At 49.2% G+C, this 21273-nt stretch overlaps 1 non-coding gene across 1 annotated transcript; it reads right to left on the bottom strand.

Moving 5' to 3' along the window:
• Positions 1 to 3991: 3991 nt before the first annotated feature.
• On the bottom strand, positions 3992 to 4066 carry TRNAS-GGA (transfer RNA serine (anticodon GGA)). The gene has a single exon. It is a non-coding gene; the product is annotated as a tRNA-Ser (tRNA).
• Between the last annotated feature and the right edge of the window lie 17207 nt (positions 4067 to 21273).

Below are 21273 nucleotides of genomic sequence, written 5' to 3'. Positions count from 1 at the left end.
TATATGTGAAGCATAACAGCAATCGCCGTCTGTCTTGCTTGCGTTTCCTTTCTTGAATACGCTGCGCTCGCTACTTTCCTGTAAAGAATGCTCTGTCATGCTGATAACGCGCATGCCGTTCGTGACTGGGAAGTACCGGGCTCGCAGCGTTAAAGAAATGAAATTCGGGCAAGACAGACGACGATTATTGTTGTGTGGCAAATATACACTTCAAAGGGTGGAATTTTGCTTAAGAGCGTAGTGTCTACATTCTCGATCACTGACGGCCGGCCCATAAATGAACCAATCTTGTACCGTTCCGCACGCACCAGACTTCATATTTGAGATAAACATCTTACGTAATCGTTTTCCATTTAATTTTGGAATGGACCGAAGGTAACGTGCAATATAATTAGGTTCCTTCGTTTTCGGGTAAAATCCGATTGCCCGATTTTTGGACCCCGAACAAGATTTACGAAAATCGTGTTATAAACCCCATTTCTCCCCGAAGTTTGCACTTGCTTAAATGATAATAATAATAATAATAAATGTGGGTGTTACTAAACTAATGAACGCTGCCTACGTTTCGTGCTCGGGGGGTTAAGATCTATATCATAATATTTATAATATTATAATGTATAAATATGGTATATGCCTCGTTCTCGCCTAGCACTCAAGCAATAACCGACATTTATAAAAAAAATATAACATATTCAGTGCCTACCAACGTTGAGTGAACGAAAGCTTGCTGCTTTTTTGTTTTCTTAAGTACCAGCGTTTAGTTCAGTATGACAAGGGTGCATTGAACCTCCCTTTCTTCGCGTCACATCCATTTACACTGTAAAATAATTTACACCCTTAACAGTCAGTAAGGGTGTAAATCTGTCTACGACTCACGCCCTTACACCCCAAAATGGGGAGTTATGATGTGTCTATAACTCATACCCCACTGCACACACCCCTTTGGAATGTAAGGGTGTAGGTCATAGACCGATCTGCACTCTTATTCACTCTTAAGGGTGTAAATTATTTTACAGTGTAAATGGCAGTAATGCACTGCCAGGAAGCGAAAGTAACGCAGAGATGGCGCTTCTCTGCATTGCGGACAGTAGCTGTGACATGAACCCCCGTATTCAGAAATGCATCGTAACTTGAAGCCCATCCTTGATATAAACGACGCCTGGTGTGAACATGCCTACGATGCTCATTGCGTTTCCTCTGGTGCGTTCATGACAAGCGTCATATAAATCAAGTCAAGCGCGGGCTTCGAGTTAGGATGCGTTTCTGAATACGGGGGTAAGAATATGTTTACCCAACGGCACTACGTTCAGAGAAGGGTAATTTCATAAATTGTGTTGCTAGAGCGTATACAGGGAACCAGTAAAACAGCATAACAGGCAAGGACGAAAAGCCCGACAGGTCTATATGGATGGACACAGAAATGTTTCCAATGCGTATGATAGTACATGTCAACAACGGCTTGCAAGACATAGGGAAAAGCTCGCACCTACCTGCAAAGCAGGCGCGCGTGAACCAATTGTTTGTACGTTTTTTTTTATCCTCCTTTGTTAGAAAAGTGCGGAGAGTAAAGTGAAGGAATCGCCAAATCCATATATATATATATATACATATATATATATATATATATATATATATATATATATGTATATGTATGTGTGTGTGTGTGTGTGTGTGTGTGTGTGTGTGTGTGTGTGTGTGTTTTGTGGTGTAGTTTGGTTTGTAGTTGTGGTGCAGTTCGTCACGTGTTTTGCGAGCAGCTCTATAGTTGCCATTACACGTTCCTGTGCTAGATTTCACTTGTCTAGGTAGAACGTTTGTGTCCAAAAGGAGAGCGTTGATTTCGTTAATCGTTTGTGAATGTTACTGGAAAATCCCGAACTGCAGTGTGCGGCTGCCAGTGCCAGACAACAAAAACGCCGATTTCTACTCGCGTTTTACTCTTTAAGATAACGCCCAACCCTTGACCCCCAGAATATTTTATATATATATATATATATATATATATATATATATATATATATATATATATATATATATATATACATATATATATATATATATATATATATATATATATATATATATATATATATATATATATATATATATATATATATATATATATATATATATATATATATATATATATATATATATATATATATATATAAGGACTCGCAAACGAAGAACCCAAAATATATAGTGTACTCAAGAGGTTAATATGTAGTGACATTACCAAATTCTATCAAAATCGGAGGCGAGTATTACCACCGCCTCACACTACACTGAACAGAGCTGAGTCCGTTACTTGGAGGCGACTACAAACAGAAACTTACGAGTCCCGTGCAACTAAAAACTTTCTACCCCGATATATACGAGAGCGATATGTGCAAGCTATGCAAGTCTGTTAGAGCCACCCTTCAACACATGTTGTGGGGATGTGAAATATATCAAAATAAAATGGCAGTCTCCCCAGAAAATCTACGGGCGCGGTGGTCGGCCGTGCTGCTTAGCTCAGAACTCCAAGACCAACTTTGGGCCGTCCAGCGAGCCAAGGAAGCCGCACGGGAGCAGCAGCTCCCAGTGGCCATCTAGGCGGCCCCAGGCCCGGGCCTCTCAATCGCCGGATTCCAAATAAAGTTATCACATCATCACAAGAGGTTAACACGGCAATGCTGAAACACAGTTCCACATGAAGTAAAAAAAAATCAGAACAATTTGGTTACCTTTAGTTCAAGCCATAGAGAGTACACTTGCGCAAAAACAACGCGAAATTGTATCTAGGTTAAAACTCCAAGTAGTGTAGTTATTATTTAGTAATTGGTTTGCTGAACTATCCATAACTCGGGGAAAACTCGCCCCAGGGCGTATCAAAAAAACGCTGTTATAGGACATGTGTCAAAGTTCCCGTGTGAAAAAAAATTACGGGGTTTTATGTGCCAAAACCACTTTCTGATTATGAGGCACACCGTAGTGGAGGACTCCGGAAATTTCGACCACCTGGGGTTCTTTAACGTGCACCTAAATTTAAGCACACGGGTGTTTTCGCATTTCGCTCCCATCGAAATGCGGCCGCCGTGGCCGGGATTCGATCCCGCGACCTCGTGCACAGCAGCCCAACACCATAGCCACTGAGCAACCACGGCGGGTGTTCCCGTGTGTTTAGACCACGACTTTGAGGTATCAAGCTTACCATGTGTCGTACAGGATACGTTGGGCATTGCAGCCTGACGAAGAAGCAACCGAGCTTCCTGGGAAACAAGTGCTTGCCGGCAAGCTTGTACTTCCTCATATTTCCCCGCCGTTTACTTATTTTGCCGCCTTCGTGCGCAAACGAACGCCGAGTATGGCTGAAGCCTACACGCGCTCGAACTTTCGTTTGCCGTTTCTTAGAGGCTGAGAAACCAGACAATGGGCGTCACAGCAGCCCTGACCTGGAGGCCGCTATCATAAAGAAACGCGTGGAAGTGTGTGACGCTACACGCGTGAAGCCTTGGTACGCGGGAAAGTACGGCGAGCTTTTTTTGAGTCATGACGGGAACGACTTCTCGGGAGTGGCCTCGGTGAGCGCATGTCATCGTTCTTTATTTCTCACGGCTGGCCACGTTACGTTGTTATCTGGAAAGTAGCGGACTCAGCCACAAAAGATTTGTGTACGCAGGAGCCGGAAAGAGAGGGGTTGTACTTTTTATTCGCGGCGACTCTGCTGTGCGCAGTATGTTGCAGTGCGCAAAAAGCACGTGCAATCCAGCGAAGCAGGCATTGCGGCGCTCAAAGGTACGTTAAAGAGCAGCGTTAAAGTTAAGGTGGCTAAAGCGTTCTGTTAAAATTGAATTATCGGGTTTGACGTAGTAGTTCTGCGGAAACCCGCAAGGTGGTGAGAAGTAATCAATAAAGGGAAAATCAGACATCCACCCGTTCGTAGCAATTGCTGACAAAGGAAACCCAAACGGGTTCCTCGAAGCAAAAGCCTCAGAGTTGAAGAAAAATTCGTCCTGGTCCGGGACTCGAACCCGGGTCCACCGCCTTTCCGGGGCAGCCGCTCTACCATCTGAGCTAACCAGGCGGCTAGCACATGCCAGGGCGAAGTCGAATTTGGCGACAACACACGAAGCAAAGGCAAGGTTTGACGTAGTAGTTCTGCGGAAACCCGCAAGGTGGAGAGAAGTAATTAATGAAGGGAAAATCAGACATCCACACTTGCCTTTGCTTCGTGTGTTATCGACTAATTCGACTTCGCCCTGCCATCTGCTAGCCGCCTGGTTAGCTCAGATGGTAGAGCGGCTGCCCCGGAAAGGCGGTGGTCCCGGGTTCGAGTCCCGCGGACCAGGACGAATTTTTCTTCAACTCTGAGGCTTTTCCTTCGAGGAACCCGTGTTTGGGTTTCCTTTGTAGCAATTGCTACGAACGGGTGGATGTCTGATTTTGCCTTTATAAATTATCGGGTTTTACGTACCAAAACCACGACCTGATTATGAGGCACGCCATAGTGGGGGACTTAGGAAATTTGGACCACCTGAGGTTCTTCAACCAGTAACTAGATCTAACTACACGGGTGCTTTCGCATTTTGCCTTCATCGAGATGCGGCTCCCGAGGCCGCGATTCCATCCCACGACCTCGTGCTTAGCAGCCTAACACCATAGCCACTAAGCAACCACGGCGAGTGAAAACGTTCTGTCGAAGTTTTATTTAATTAATTTGGCAGAAGAATGTTAACTGCTGTATAGTGGAGAAACTAAGGAACAAAGTTCCTCACTCTTTCTTTTTCCGAATTTCACGTCGAAATGCCAGCATCCGCACGTGAGTGTGAAGTCAAAGGTTTCAAAGCCATCTTATCTTTTTTTCTTATTTCGATTGGCCGTTCTGGGGAAGGCAAACTTGTCAAAACTACCTTGGTAGTATCATAGCCTCCTTAACGCCATGTTTGAACTCGGATCCTGAAACTCGGACAGTTTGAACTCGAGCTGATCTCGGAGGCCATATTTTAAGTATAAAGCGGCGTCGCCACTGAGGAGGTTAAAGTAAAACTGCTGGAATGGAAACGATGTCCCATAGGTGAAGCCGCACATGAGGGGCACGATAAAACCATACATAAACGAAGCGCTTTTCGCACACTTCCCATGAGTTAACCAACCTCCTTAGTTAATCACGGCTTATTTTTACTAGACGGATACTTACCTACATGTATCTCTGTATTACTGGTTTAAGTATGAAATCTATCCTGGCATACTGTATTGGGAAGTATTTCATCAATATTCAGAATAATTTATTATTTCCGTTGGTAACAACCAGCCTTTATTTTTAATTAGCCTAGCATTACAATAACAGAGCCAAATCCCTTAATCTGTAAGCGGAGATCACCCGACAAGGTTCTATTAAGAAAAGGCAAGCATTGGCTTCCCCTTTCCAGGTAAGCAGCTACGGGAGCTTCCACTCCAGCACTTTTGCAGTGGAGCTGTTAGAACCTCGCCGAGTTTCTCTTGACGTCCGCAGCCTCGCCGAGCTGGGGTGGCGAGAGCTGAGAGAGAGAGTGAAAGCAGAGTATAGAAATAGCATCGCGCAGCATAACGACGCGGCGCGGGTGGGTGGAGCCTAGCGAGGGAGAAGGAGGGGCGCGCACGTGAGCGAGCATCGCGGCCCGGATGCGTGCCCTCTACTCATGCGCGAGGCAGTGGGGTCGGGTGAGGGCGTTCTACGGCGGCTGCTACGGTGCCTCGATATCCTTCTCTTCCTCCGCTCCGTACAGAGCGGAGACAAACGCAGCGTCTGCTACGGCGCTGGCCACGAGAATAACGGACGCCATAGGGACGCGTTGCCGGCGCTCGTGTGTCTTGTGGGCGGTTTGGCACTACTTTACTGGCCTTCCTCCATCTCCGCTGGTCTCTGGTGTTTGCGATAGCAGAGCCACGCATATTTTTTATGCGAAGCATATTACGAGGGCGCAACCCAGCTCCTCAGGCGCGGCGGTGTCGCCTTCAATACCACGTGACACCGTGACGTCACGACAGAGGAGAAACGGGGCTCCAACTCGCGCCGTCGCTCGCGGCGTCGCCTTCAAGGCTGACCACGTGACACCGTGACGTCACGACAGAGGAGAAACGGGGCTCCAACTCGCGGCGTCGCTCGCGGCGTCGCGGCGGTATATAAGCAGCTGCGCTTGCCTCTGCTAGACACTCACGAGGTGAGATGCCTCCTGGAGACAGAGTTGCTCGTTGGAATGCGAAGCGGAGGTTGCGGCGAGCTACAGAGACTGTTTCTAGGTGGCTTTGCTACGGCGCAGCGACTACGCGCCCCGCATCGGACGCGGTGAGCGTCGAGCAACGCAGCGTTCGGCGCGACAACGAAATGTGCGCCTGAGCAAGCGCCGCACGCCTGAGCCGACGCCGACGACACCGGCTTTTCTGCGACACGAGCTCCTTAACGCTGTCGCGTTAAAATAAAGGCTAGTATGCTTCGTATCCTCCATGGGCTTAACCTTAGCTAAGCCACAGCCATTTTTTTGTTTAGCCTCCTTGGTCGCCACGTCTTTCGTGATTCTTTCATGGCCTACGGAGCCTCCTATCTCGGCAACAGGGATAGGAGGCTCCGTACTTTCCTTGCTTATATTTTTTGTACGAGAGCTGTTCGAGTCATACCTGGACAATTTCACATTTTCTGGACATTTTTTTCAGGATAACGAAGCATGTTTAGATGCGTGGAGGTGATCCTTCATTGAATCTTAAGCACTTATCCCAGCGTTTCAGCAGTGCATAGATTTTGGAAGCAAACAAAGATAGAAACGGCACAAAGCAAGAAGATACAAGACAGCGCGATGTTTATTACCACTGACTGGGAGGTTTATTTCGTCCAAGATGGCTTCTAAACATTGGAAGGGAAAGAAAAGAGAAGAAAAGAAAAATTATGCAGATCCCAGACACTGTGGGAATCGATGTAAGCGAAGCTTTCCGTGCTGGATGCTTTGATTGACTATAATTAGCGGTGATGCTGACGGCTAAAACTTAATTTATTCAACGTTTAGGCTAAGACAAGAGTGGTAAGTTGTTGTTAAACATTACTTTGCGTGCACCACTGCTGTTTGTCTACGTAGTACACAGAACACACGGGGAGAGGTGTTTGCTTGAGGCGTTATTGTGCGCCACATTTTATAACTTATGAGAAAGTTGAGCGTTGTCATGTCCTCACATGACACATCGCATTGTTGCAGAAGTACTAAACCTGAATCGGATTATGGGGCTGTGCGTTACAGAACCACTCTCGGATTATGAGGCAAGCCGTAGTGGCGGACTCCGGATTAATTTCTTCCACTTCTCTACTCTTGTGTCCTGTCTGCACGCCTCACTTTTTTTGGCCACAGAAGTGTTGATTTGACGGTCGACCGCTTCCGTTTTGTCTCCTGGACTCTGCGGTGCGAATTAATGCGGCTCTGTTTCTGCACGCCCTGCGTAAGTTGCCCGCTTCACATATTTACATGGCGTTTATTTTTCAGAACTAGCAGCAATGTACTGTACCGTGTCTTGAACTTGAGCTTAGCCTGTTTCCCCGCAACCGCTGTCGTATAGTAGTGGGGTTTCTTTGCCCTCTCACGTCACCTCCCCACTCTCTTTTATTGGAAATGCATCTTATCCCTCTCCTTTTTCACCTCTCTACAGTTCTATCTGGACCCCTCTGGCCTCGCACGTTAGTTAGTGGAAAGGGATGCGCTGCAGTTTCTGCAATGCTTCCGAGGGGAGTCACGGATAATTACAGCTGTCAAGCGGCTAATGTGGCAACGGCCAGGCAGCTCCAGAGGGCATTTTGGACATTCGACGTGGCTCAAAAGCAGAGAGGCGACATAAAGTTAAAAGTGTAAGAATAGTATTTGAAGAAAATGGCGAATTTTAATAACTTACAACCCAGTTAAAAAAACTGGCTGTGGCATAGCTAAGGTTAAGCCCAGGATGCGAAGCATACTATCCTTTATTTTAACGCGACAGCGTAGGAACTCGTGTCGCAGAAAAGCCGGTGTCGTCGGCGTCGGCTCAGACGTGCGGCGCTTGCTCAGGCGCACATTTCGTTGTCGCGCCGAACGCTGCGTTGCTCGACGCTCACCGCGTCCGATGCGGGGCGCGTAGTCGCTGCGCCGTAGCAAAGCCACCTAGAAACAGCCTCTGTAGCACGCCGCAACCTTCGCTTCTCATTCCAACGAGCAGCTCTGTCTCCAGGAGGCATCTCACCTCGTGAGTGTCTAGCAGAGGCAAGCGCAGCTGCTTATATACCGCCGCGACGCCGCGAGTGACGACGCGAGTTGGAGCCCTGTTTCTCCTCTGTCGTGACGTCATGGTGTCACGTGGTATTGAAGGCGACACCGCCGCGCCTGAGGAGCTGGGTTGAGCTCTAGTAATATGCTTCGCATAAAAAATAAAAAGCTGAGCATGGTGCCAACTGCCATCACCCCGTTTCAAAGGGGACGCTCCTACCTTCCATCCATCCATCGTGGTTGGGTGAAAACGAGTTTCTCCCGTCGCCTTGTCTCTCTTACTCGCACTGTCATCTATATACACGCTCTGAACCACCCCCCGATGCGGTGGTCGCGACTGCAGCCCACAGCAGCAGCAGTGGGAAAGTCGAAGGAAGAGGCAAAGAAAGCTTTGCTTTGAAAAGCCGGTAGATCCCACGCCCTTTGAGAATTGATCCTATAGTGTGCGGGGGGGGAGCCTACCAAGTTAACGAAACGACCAAGGTCGATTCAAATAGGTCGCGAAGCTTCGGGCGAAAAGCGGTTCAGTACAGATTGTCACCGACATCAGCATGGGGGGTTATGGGAGCAGCGATCGAAGCGCGACTATGTTTGGAGGGAACAAACATTGGGAAAGAAAAACGTGTTTTTTAATTCAAACGAGACACAGTTAGATTCATTCAACGAAAACAAAATTCCTGGTCAATTTTATATATTCGTGATGAGTTAAATAAATACGTTTAATTTTATTATTAATAATAAATGCATTTCTTTTCAGCGCCCATCGCTACAGGGGGCGTTGACGCCACTATCACTCGCAGTGCAATGCACGTCTTGAAATCGGCAGATAGGCGCACTCGTATCACCTGTTGAAATACGCCCCCCTCACAATTTGTGCTTTCTTGCTTGTCGAAGTTTGTCTGAATGTGGTGACGCGGGTAGCTTCATTGCTTCTTAATCTGTTCAGTCCAAAGTAGTGAGTTACGACCGCCAGATAATTGTGTAGTTTTTGTGCGACTGCGCTGCCCGACGGACTAGGCATCCGACAATAGGATCAGCACTCTACACCGGCCTCCAAAGAAAGTATGTTCTGCGCAGGGATGCGATTTCGACAACCGTACGGCTGGCCTTTTCCTGCATCGCTTTCCACGCTGAAAGCTCGAAACGCCCATCAAGTCGAATGGCGGGGCATTTGAATATATAGCTCCAAAGGAAGAACAACAAAACAAATTTCGCGCCTTCGAAAACAAAATGACGTCACTTCTGCTTTTAACGGACATGGCGTCACGTTATTTTTTCTTCCGCCGGAAGTGTTCCCACCACATACAGATGGCGCTAAGCCACATGACCCGGCGATGGACCGCCATGTTTTGAACGTGTGGGCTCCTATGGAAGCTTCGCTACCAGGTATATTTACCTTGAAACGACTATGAGAGCAACAGCACACTCTTTCATGATCTACATGACACGCATGTCATGACGTTCATGCCATGACCTATCATTTATGGTCGTCATACACTCTTGTCACACTATGCCAATTATGGTATATATCAAGTTAACGAAACGACCATGAGATTACCAAGACGTAGGTGACTAGATAGATAGATAGATAGATAGATAGATAGATAGATAGATAGATAGATAGATAGATAGATAGATAGATAGATAGATAGACAGACAGACAGACAGACAGACAGACAGACAGACAGACAGACAGACAGATAGATAGATAGATAGATAGATAGATAGATAGATAGATAGATAGATAGATAGATAGATAGATAGATAGATAGATAGATAGATAGATAGATAGATAGATAGATAGATAGATAGATAGATAGATAGATAGATACTGTCAAAGTGTCAAGTGTTCGTCAAGAAATGATTCGCGATTAAAATCATAGCGCTCCCGTAATTGAGAGTATGACATGGCTGCCGCCGGCAAAGCAGATTGGTTGGAGATGATACTAGCCACAATACTAAAACATTAAAATACTGCATGTTCGCAAGGGCACACCCAACCACACCAAAGCACACGAACCTGCTTTGGACTAATTGTCACTGCAAGCGCCGTCTCGGCCAAACAGCAATCGACTGCGCGCCAGACGCTGCCGACTTGGTCATAGCTTGGTCACGCAGCGTGGCGCCATCTCTCGAGCCGCGGAACTCACAGGCCGCGGGCGTTGAGCAGGGTACCCTGTTTCAGCGCCAAAAGACGACAATCAAGTGCCTTGTATCTGCCTTTTGAACGTTGCTATCGAAAATGACAAATAACACTTCAACGTGCTAGAAGTTATAGCTTGAGTGACTATGTGAATAAACATTAGGAAGAACTCAGAAGATTTTTTTTATGTAACTCTTTTGTGAAGTAACTAGCGTACTTAACTTGGTTCTGTAAAAAGGTATGGGGACCAACGAGCACCTGCTTGTTGTCTACCTCAAAACTGTTCGTCAGCGTGAGATCACGTTCACATCAAGTATATGTATTACATGTGATGTACCTCATACTGTACTTTTCGTTCCTACCACTCTTGTAAGTGTGCCTACGGGTGAATAAATTTCCTTTCCATCACGTGTAATGCTATGTTCACACTACGGTCGTAACGCGCGTAACAGCTCTTTTGGCGTATCGAACGTAACGGCTGTAAAAAACGTTACGGCAGTTAAGCCGGCACCTTTGTTCACATTTACTGCTGCTTAAATTACGGCTTTTACAACAGGCCAATCAAATTTGGAGCTGCAGAATGGACGTCACCAGCGGTCCAATATGGCTCCTGCCAACATGCGAGCGCTGGCCGAGATCGAAGAAATTCACGCTCAAAACAAACTTATAGTCATGTATTCAATCGCCCAAAGACGACGAAGGCGACGCAGAAGGGTTTGGGTGCGGCAAGTATTTTTCGACAGGGCCACGGACGGCGATTTTCACAACCTTTTCGCCAAGCTCCGAGTTGGTGACGCTGCGATGTTTCATAACATCATGCGCATGTCGCCCCAGCAGTTCCGCTTCCTTGAAAACCTAATGAGACCACTCATCGAAGTTCGGAGCACGCATCTGTGGCCATCGATTTCCTCGGCGGATAAACCAGATGAACTGAAAACAGTCTCGCAAGGCACACTGCAAAAATTTTCACGAACACAGCCAATCGTGCGCACGGAATGGCGGAATGGCACTTCCCGCGCCCGGAGCTGTCTGCAGACGGGAGGACGGAAGTGTCGTCACCGGTTGTTGAAAGCCGAAAGCTTATCGACGTCATTGGCTGTGTCGCAACGGTCGTAACATAACAGTCGTAAATGTTGCCGACCCTTCAACACTCTCACCAACGATTTTTGCGAGAATTGCGCACGTTGGTACCTTTACGTTCGCAGTCTGAACTAGACGCATACGCTTGTTGCGCTTCCGCTTACGTATGTTACGAAAAATCGGCGCCTTACGAACGTAGTCTGAACATAGCATAACTGTGTCTCTCCGTGGGTATATGTATCTGTATGTTCATGCGTGAGCACTCGGACATTACTTTGAAAGCGTGCTGTATTTCGTTTCTTACATGTTATCGTCCCGGTGAAAGTGTGCCGTGATTATGATTCAGTGATCGAATCGTCTCTGGTCATAACAAACTTTTTTTCTAAACGCACAGTTGCCTCTCCAGCTTGCTTTACCAGCTGAGCCGCCGCAAGTCTGCGATTGAGCCATAGTTGAGGACGAGCTGTTTTCGGCCTTCAAGTCTATGAAGTGTAATCGCTGTCCAGGATCGGATGGTCTTACGATGGTCTTACAGTCGAATTTTATCTTAAATTTTGGACAGTGTTACGGAAGCCGTTCACATCACTGGTGAACAGGCTGCTCAGTGAAGGGACTTTGTCAGCGTCTCAACGAGAGGGGCTAATCACTCTCCTTTGTGAGGACGAGTCGAGGAGCACCGATCTGAGAGCATGGCGTCCAATCACGCTTCTGAACTACGATTATAAGCTCATAGCAAAGTGCCTGCGTACGCGACTCACACCAGCGCTCAGCACTGTTTTGGGTCCGTACCAGACATGTAGTGTACAGGGGCGCTCTACTCGGCTTCACGGTTTAGCAGTGAGGGACCTTCTCCTGTGGGCAAACACCAGGAAACTTCCAGGTATTCTTTGCTCCTTTGATCAGAAGGCTTTCGACATCATTAACCATAGGTACCTTTTCCGTGTTTTGGAAGAGGCTGGTTTTAGTGTGGGTTTTCGGCAGATGGTCCAAGCTTTGTATTCTCGACCGACTTCTGCTGTTGTCATACGGGACCGCGTCTCGGAGGCGTTCATTGTGGGACGTGGTGTACGGCAGGGGTACCCCCTCTCACCTGCCCTCTACGTACTCGCTTTTGAACCGCTTCTGCAGAGGTTGTCCTGTGACAGCAGAATTGGCAGGTTCCTCCTCCCTCCAGGTTCCCCTCTGGCTGCACTTTTTGCCTACGCGGATGACTTGTCCATTGTCGTCCCGGACGACGCATCAGCCTGCGGCGTCTTGGAGGTCACGGACACTTACTGCAGAGCGAGCGGTGCAAGGTTGAATAGGTAGAAAAGTGCAACCATGTACTTGAACTCCACTCTGTCCACTCCGCAGCCCGTTCCTGGTCACCCCGTGAAAACGCGGCTGCACATTCTAGGCTTCCAATTCGAACCAGATGGTCTCTCTCCTGAAAACTGGCAACAGGCTAAGGAGAAGCTTGAAACCAGGATTCAAGAATTCAGCGCGTTGTCATGCCCATTGACTGCTCGAGCGACAATCCTGCGCTCACTTCTGTTTTCATTCCTGACGTATGTGGCGTGTGTTTCTCCTGTTCCAACCCGAACCAAGCTTATCTTGGAGAGGGTCCTCTTTCGCTTCCTTTGGAACTGTACAAATGGTTGTGTAGCAGCTAGGCGGGTGCTCAAGTTGCCCAGGGATAAGGGAGGACTCGGAATTCCCGACCTGGGCATCGTGGCTACTGCACTACATGTCAGATGGACCCAGGTCGCTCTTAACTCGGATATGCTCCTGACTCGAAGCTTTACCTCGTTTTTCCTTAGCACCCGACTCCGCTTGTTTTCGCAGAGCACATTTTCCCGCTGTGTTTCTCGCTCAGGTACCCCGTCCACCATTTATGCGGCGGCTGCCAACTCTTTGGTAAGCCTCCGCACGGTTCGCCCCGACATCGACGTAGTTTCAACTCCACTCCATGAATTAGTAGACATCCTCAGCCCAGGCCTCCCCCCGCATTGCCAAATGTATGACCTGTCCATTCACAGGCCAAACTGGAAGCTCATCACGGCCAGTTTCCTCGACGCTAGGCGAGCCACGTTCATGTACCGCCTGGCGCGAGGGTGCCTGCCGTTGGGCTACAGGCCCTTCACAGCCGTTCCGGCTAGTGGAGTGTGCCCGTTCTGTGGCGCTCGTGAAGACTCGGTTCATGCTTTGCGCAGTGTTTGCTTCCTGCAGCGCTTCTCCGCAGGATTGCTAGTCTTTTTAATCTCCCAGGCGTTCCTTATCAGACAGTTCGATTTTTGCACCCCTTGCCTAATCAGGCGATCAACCAGTTCGTGCTTCTCCTCGCCGAGTGCTCCTACCAAGTTTGGCTGGCACGCCGCGATGCAATTTTCGGGGGTTGGGCACCGGGCCTTCACGAAGTGCTTGCGAAAGTACGGAAGGAAGTCTGGCTCCATCTTCCACTTCGAGAAGTTTCTCGAAGTGTGGGCCCGTCCTGCGGTGATTTTTGATGAGGCAGGTGGAAAGCTATCCATTAAGTTATGATGCATGCTCCTAAGGTCGCTCGACTCGGCCGTGTGTGACAGTCGATCTACGGGGTTTTGTTTGGTTCAGTGGAACCCGGAGCTCGAACCGGTGATGGCGCACCCTTGGGTGGTCGCGCTGCTCCGCGGACGGCTTTGGTGCTCTCCAGTGTTGCAAGCCTTGGCCTTTTTTGCGTCAAGGCAGTCCGAGGGTCAGTCAGGCTTGTGTCCTGTAAGACCGACATGGCTGTTTGTGTGTTGAGTGCAGTAACCCTGTGTTGCTGCATCACAACAGCCCCCTTGTCCGGGAAGGACCGTTGGCCCGAACCAAAGCCCCCCGCCCTGTCAACCCGCGTTGAGGGGGGGAACCGGGGTCAATGTATCGAATGATGCTGGGTTGATGAGTGCATGAACGCTCATGGACGCGGCGCCTTCAAAGGTGCGAAGTCCTCTTCCCATCTGACAACGGTTCCGTGACGCGGCGCCTTCAAAGGTGCCAAGTCCTCTTTCCATCTGTGAACGGCTCTCAATTCTTGAAGATCTACGACGAAATATTCAAGATGTTCAAGGGTTTGATTTGCCCCCAGTAGAAAGAAGGTACTTAGCACAGTCCGTATTTTGCGGCCGAGTGTGGTACGTTTGTCACGTTCTACGGCCACCATTACGGGTTACTAGGTCCTTGCAGTCCCTTCTTGGTTCGTTCTTCTGGTCGGGCAGTACAGAACTCTGCCGCGCGGCGCTTGGCCAACCACGCTCTCGCGGTGGTTTCGCGTTGCTATCCGTGTCTGTCCGCTGCCGGCTGCTTGCCCTGCGAGTTCTGCTCCGTCTGTTACAGCCTGATCAGTGTCCTACGCGTGAACTCGCCTGCATTTCCTTGGCACAAAAATTGGAGGACGCTTAAGCTTCGCCTTCAAGAGTGGAACGCGAAAGCGTTCCCGTCGACCCGCCAAGGGGTGTAAGACAATGCGCTACGGCGCAGCGATCGCCCCGCATCGGACTTTGCACCCACCAATCACGCGGTGAGCGTCGAGCAACGCAGCGTTCGGCGCGGCAACGAAACATGCGCCTGAGCAAGCGGAACGAACCAAAGAACTCGGTGTCTCGGAACGTCGTGATCAGCACGGACAACCGGGCGGCGACGAGCCTCGCACCGGTCCCCGCACAGCCCCAATGCGCGCTCGGCGCGCCACCTGTCGGGGTAGCGCCGTACATTGCGAGGAGGGGGTCTTCTGTGTTGCGAGGAGGGGGTCTTCTCCCACTGCCGTCTGGTCGTCCAGAAACCGTTTGCACCACACAAATATAGTGCAGCGGCATAGCATCTGGACATCGTGCCGAGCTTGAAGCCCAGCGTAATTTTGAGCTGTATTTAGACCTCCTTTGTTGAGAAACTTTATTACCATGGTGTCGTTCCACAACAGTGTTTACAGGCTCCCGCGCCGTCCGAGTTAACACGTCACTTCCGCTGCGAAGGTTAGTGGAAGGCTGGGCAGGCCGCGTACTGAGTGAGTGAGTGAGTGAGTGAGTGAGTGAGTGAGTGAGTGAGTGAGTGAGTGAGTGAGTGAGTGAGTGAGTGAGTGAGTGAGCGAGTGAGTGAGTGAGTGAGTGAGTGAGTGAGTGAGTGAGTGAGTGAAAAACTTTATCAGCTCTAGATTCGCTGGTCTTCTGCGGTCTTCGGATGGAATCTTCTAGCACAACGGTCGGTTGCCCTTAGTCCAGGGCTCCGCTGGATGCTGCTGCCAGTTGTGCTCGCCGAATCAGACCTTCTTGGTCGACTTGGCGATCGCTGGAGAGCACTCCCTCCCATTGCTCCGCACTCGGGTTTGGCATAACGGGTACCACGTCTATCTTCTGGCACGCCCACGTTATGTGAAAGAAATTTCGGGAGAAGAGGAGGGCACGTGCCCGCGGTGTGCGAATGGTTCGCTTTCCGAACCGTTAAGGCTCATTCCCACTGCAGACCAACACGACACCGATTTCGGTCTGCCGACTGTCGGCGACAGCGTTTTTTTTTTCCTTCGGCCTCTGTCCCACTGTACCGACAGCGAGCACTCCGCCGACCGTCGGCAGATTGTCGGCGTCGGCTCAGTGTGACAGAGGCGCCGACACGAAGGGGAAAAAAAGAACGCTGTCACCGACAGTCGGCAGACCGAAATCGGTGTCGTGTTGGTCTGTAGTGGGAATGAGCCTTTACAAGAGCGTCGGCCCTGGTTCTTAGAAACAAATCTCCCAGCACATATTAGAGGGCGCTCCTACGCCAGGTCGATTTAGGCGCCACTGGCCTCCTTGAAACCATTGGGTTCAGCGAGAGCAGTGGAAAAGTAAACATGTCCGCAGTAAGGATTAGTAAGAGGCGATTGGAGGATTGGTGGAAAAAAAAAGTTGGGAAACGAAAAAACCGAGACGTACAAAAGCAAGGTTCGCCATAGGGGATCAGAAAATTTGGTTGTGGGAGTTCATAGCGTTTCTTTTTTTCTTGTTTAACCTAGGTAGGACATTCGGCAGTATAATAGCAAGAGCTTGGTGGCGGAAGCCACCGCCACGTTCCAAAGTGGACGCTCATAACATCCATCCATCCATCCATCCATCCATCCATCCTTTTCGGTGATTTAGTGGGCTTGGACGTTCATTTAACGCGAAGATGTAGTTGCAGGATGAGTCGAGAACGTCATGTCAGCACTACCTTGAAGAGCTAACTCGAATTTGACTTCCAAGAAACGAGGGAGCAAAGAATGACGTCCCGTCGCACGTGCATCGGATGCAACTCAAGGCGCACGCGGGTTGCTACGCGCCGCGATGGCGCACCCATGGTGCCCTTCTTTACACAACCGGCGCCGCCGAGCGGGTCTCGCCATCGCCTCCGACTTTTCTCGCTCTCTCCTCGAGCGTCCTGGCTCGGGCTACGACGGCAGCCGAGCCAAGCCGGTCGATACGGCAAGCTAGATGACTGAGGAGAGGAGAGGACGGAAGCAGAGGGAGGGAGGGAGTATCGCAGGAGGGGAGCTTCGATTAACGGGGCCTCCCTTCCCGGCTTCAGATCGATGCCCGCCGCGCTGCACTTTTTTCGACGCTCGAAGGCAACGCGGTGAACAGAGACGCGCGCAGAGTTTACGGCATACTCCGCCCCCCCAATTGATTGCAGGCCACTCATTGGAGTACTTGAAGCAAGAGGGGAGAATCGTTGACATCGAGTGCCAATGAGGCAGTATGCACGCTCGTGAAGGGAGATCGCACTCTTTTCAGCGTCGTGCTTAAGCACACCACTAACGGTGCGTCAAAACACCATAGTCAGTTCCATCATTCGGTGGTCGAAGCTAAACATCGGCGCCTAAACTGCAGTGTAACTATGGGGTGGATAGTCGAGAGCCCTGTTAGAGTACTGGCATGACATATATTCGACTTGTCACTCAATTGCTTACCTTCACTCTTAAAAATATTTACACCCTTTGGGGCGTATCTTGTCCCACAACAATAATCGTCATCTGTCTTGCCCGCGTTTCCTTTCTTTAACGCTGCGAGCCCGGTACTTCCCAGTCACGAACGGCATGCGCGTTATCAGTGTGACGCAGCTTCTCGAAAGGAAAATAGCGAGCGCCGAGCTTTCAAGAAAGGAAACTCGGGCAAGACAGATGACGATTATTGTTGTGGGACAAGATAAGCCCCAAAGGGTGTAAATATTTCTAAGAGTGTTGTATACTGAGAGGTACACCTTTTGGGGTGCATATCTGCCACACAACGATAATCGTCATGTGCCTTGCTTGCGTTTCCTTTCTCGAAAACGCCGCGCCCGCCACTTTCCTGTCGGGAATGCTATGTCATGCTGATAACGCGTATGCTGTTCGTCACTGGGAAGTAGCGGCCTCGCAGCATTAAAGAAAGGAAATGCGGACAAGATATGACATTTATCGTTGTGTGGCAAGATACAACCCAAAGGGTGTAATTTTTGTTTTACACTGTACACTCTTAGAAAAATTTACACCCTTTGGGGCTTATCTTGTCCCACAACAATAATCGTCATCCGTCTTGCCCGCGTTTCCTTTCTCTAACGCGGCGAGCCCGGTACTTCCCAGTCACGAACGGCATGCGCGTTATCAGTGTGACGCAGCATTCTCGACAGGAAAGTAGCGAGCGCCGAGTTTTCAGGAAAGGAAACGCAAGCAAGGCAGATGACGATTACTGTTGTGGGACAAATATACACCCCAAAGGGTGCAACCGTTTTAAGAGTGTTGTTTGAACGAACAAGTTTCAGTTTCGGCTTCCGCGAGAGACGCATATGTGTGGTGACGCCATGATCGAGAGGATCGACATTTGGGCGAGGTGGTACTGGTTGAACATCTTGAAGACAGAAGGCAGGAAGCGCTGTCCTGTGTGTTCCTGCCTTCTGTCTCCGTCATATTGCGCTGCCCCTTCAAGATGATCGCGAGGCTTGGGGTTGCTATTGTGGAGGTCGTCGAATTCGCCATCTTGTCAGCACTGATTGGCCCAGAGGCCTTCCACGGCCTCTCTGATTGGCTCAAATTGCCACCATTAAAGATTAGTCAATATTTGACGATTTCTAGATCCAGAATAACACTCGCTATAGCCAGGAAAGGCGGGTGGCGACGGTGCCTTGGATTTTTGCCACCAGCTCGTCGAAACGTCACGAAATCGTAAGGCGTTTGCTCAAGCCTAGTCGATGTTTTATCGGTTAAAAAGGAACGGACTACCATATTATATTGTAATTTTTTTAAAAAGATCTGAAGCTCAGCTCGTGCCAATATTAAAAAAACGTTTACTGATCCGCGACAATCTAAACACGAATGAATAACTTAATATTCATGACGTCACAGCAACGTACCGGCGCTAGGGTTTCAGCGCGAAATTCAAGACATGCGAACTTTGAGTGGTTTCAGCAATAGCGCACCTAAGCGTCTTTGCGCACCGGAAGCCCCGCGCCCTGCGTACACCTTTTGCGTACTTTGGGTGCGAAAAACTCCCCTCTCGACGTTCGTTTTCTCTTTTAATAATCGACCTATTACCGCGATATTAACAGAAATAGAGTTTTGGGGTTTTGCCTGATAAAACTTATTTCTCTTCAGTATCCCTCTCAGGGTGATGGCAAACAGAAATATAATGCTGTACACGTTTTGCGTCTTCGAGAAGACTGAATCATATGCAACACATTTTCTGGAACCAATAGATTTGATTTATGCAACATCGAAAGTGCCGCTATTCTTCCAAGCACCGGTCTGCATACATGTAACTAAGCCTTACTACATGGTGTGGTGGGCATTCTGCGGATCACGAGAACCCGCGCTAACCGCCAGCAACTATATTCCCGTATATTCTCGCACCTTAAGGTGCCTCGAGTTACGATCAAGCCAGGGTACGTACGCTCGATCACTTCCGGAGATACCATTTTCAATGCGCGCCGATTGGCTGGTCGACCAAAACCGTTCGAATCATCCAACGCGCCCTGTACATCTAGTCACGTTGCCCTGTACAACGTCACGAGAAAGCGATATATTGACACGTGTACTTGTTTGTCTTTGCGGTCTGGGTTTGGATTACGGCTTGTCGGGGGCGTCCGGTACATATGTCACGTAGCAGTGACGGTCTTCACCGTCACTGCTACGTGACAATATGGTATCGCCGAGTGATGTCCGAGAATACCACCCCCAGTGTCGGTAGCACGTGCGAAGGGGAGAACTTGTTTCATGCAACGCCGCAGTTACAATTTTTCTATAAGAAAAGATGTGCGACGAAGTTCGGACAAGTGAATGTGACAATTTTTTATACAGACGTACCTGAGTGAGTGATTTATTCCGATGGCATAAGAAATATTGGCAATTTTGTTGTGGCGCCGGTTTCTCCATAGGCAATAGATTGTGTAATGAGCAAAGGAAGATGGCAATGCGAGGTGATGCATAAAACAAACGAACAAACGGTTCGGCAGTAAAGCACATTTCGTAATAATGCTTAATACAGTAGCCAATATAGAAAGGCGCGCACTAATCGATCCTTAACCCTCATAGAATGCCGCGACAATATAACACACAGGGACACACAATGTATTGACATATAAATACAATGTCACTTTCACAGAAAAAAAATGTTCATTGAAGCTCTCAGAGCTGACCGCTGTAACGATGAGTTATTCCATGACCCGAGCAACCTTCCTATGCTGAAAGGACAATTATCAAGGGTCGTCAATGTTGCCCTTGCTCAACAGTCCCGAAAGGCACTGAAGCATTGCAAAGAGGTATTTTGATCCGAACTACTGGGCGCCTTTCGTCAAATCGCCCAAGTCACGCTGGAGCCGAGCGATCGAATGTAGCCCACGAGGAAAGCAGATGCGCGGCAGTGGCTAATACAGCGAGATGGTGCTTATCGTGCGTTAATGTCACCTTTCCCCCTCATTTCGAACGCTTAACTCATATATCCATTAAAACTTACTCTTTGGCGTTCTGCGAAAACATGAAAAAAAGCGCAGGCCGTAGTTGTAGTCCCTTCCAGTGTACAGGGTCAATGCGCCCTAGCTGTTCGCCGTCCGACATCATCCCGCCCTTTTCGCTCGTTCCGCTTTCTCCCGACAGGCGGCGCCACCGTCCCAATCGTCTCTCGAGGCGGGCTTTTCCATCGCACGAATGCGTACACGACGGCGTTTTTTACGTTCGCTCTTCGAAAATATGGCAGGTAACGTAAAATTTGTGCTGTTAACTACACATCTCGTGAAATGCGACGTCCGAGGCCACGTACGGGTGGGTAACATGCCTCCCAATACGACGCCCTTCCGGACAAACCTTGGCGCATGGAGGACACCTTCCGCTTGTGAAACCGCGTCAGCGTTCCTTCGCCATGGCCTTCGTAGCAGTTTCCACGCCTTCGTGGAGGAGTCTGGTGTCAACAGACTGGCGCGTCAGGCACGACATGAATGAGATGCTGGGACATGCAAAACTGTCAATCACGGAATTAGTAAAAAACATCGCAAGCCAAGGGGGCGCGCTCCCCTGAAAGCTTTGCGACCTGTTATCTCTGCTTCCATTCCGCTACCATACAGCTGTTCAAGCCACGGTACCCGGCAAGCTTAAGGCAGTTCCACCGAGGTGGCGAATCACGCTCAGATGTAGGCGACGTCGAACCAGGTGATATTGATGGACTGCGCCAACGCGCTCTCGGCAAGCGTGCCTGACGAGTGTACAATGTACGCAGCCATTTCATATCAAATGTTTTACTTTTGGTGACCAGATACGCGCACTGCCATCGGATACCGCCTCACAATTTTGCGTCTTTGCATCCAGCGATCTACCTGTAGCAAATCTATATATGCTAATAACGC

The sequence above is a fragment of the Dermacentor albipictus genome, chromosome 7 (assembly GCF_038994185.2).
Source record: "Dermacentor albipictus isolate Rhodes 1998 colony chromosome 7, USDA_Dalb.pri_finalv2, whole genome shotgun sequence".
Lineage (NCBI taxonomy): Eukaryota > Metazoa > Arthropoda > Arachnida > Ixodida > Ixodidae > Dermacentor > Dermacentor albipictus.
Note: the sequence above shows the minus strand (reverse complement) of the source record. Positions and strands in the feature narration are given on the sequence as shown.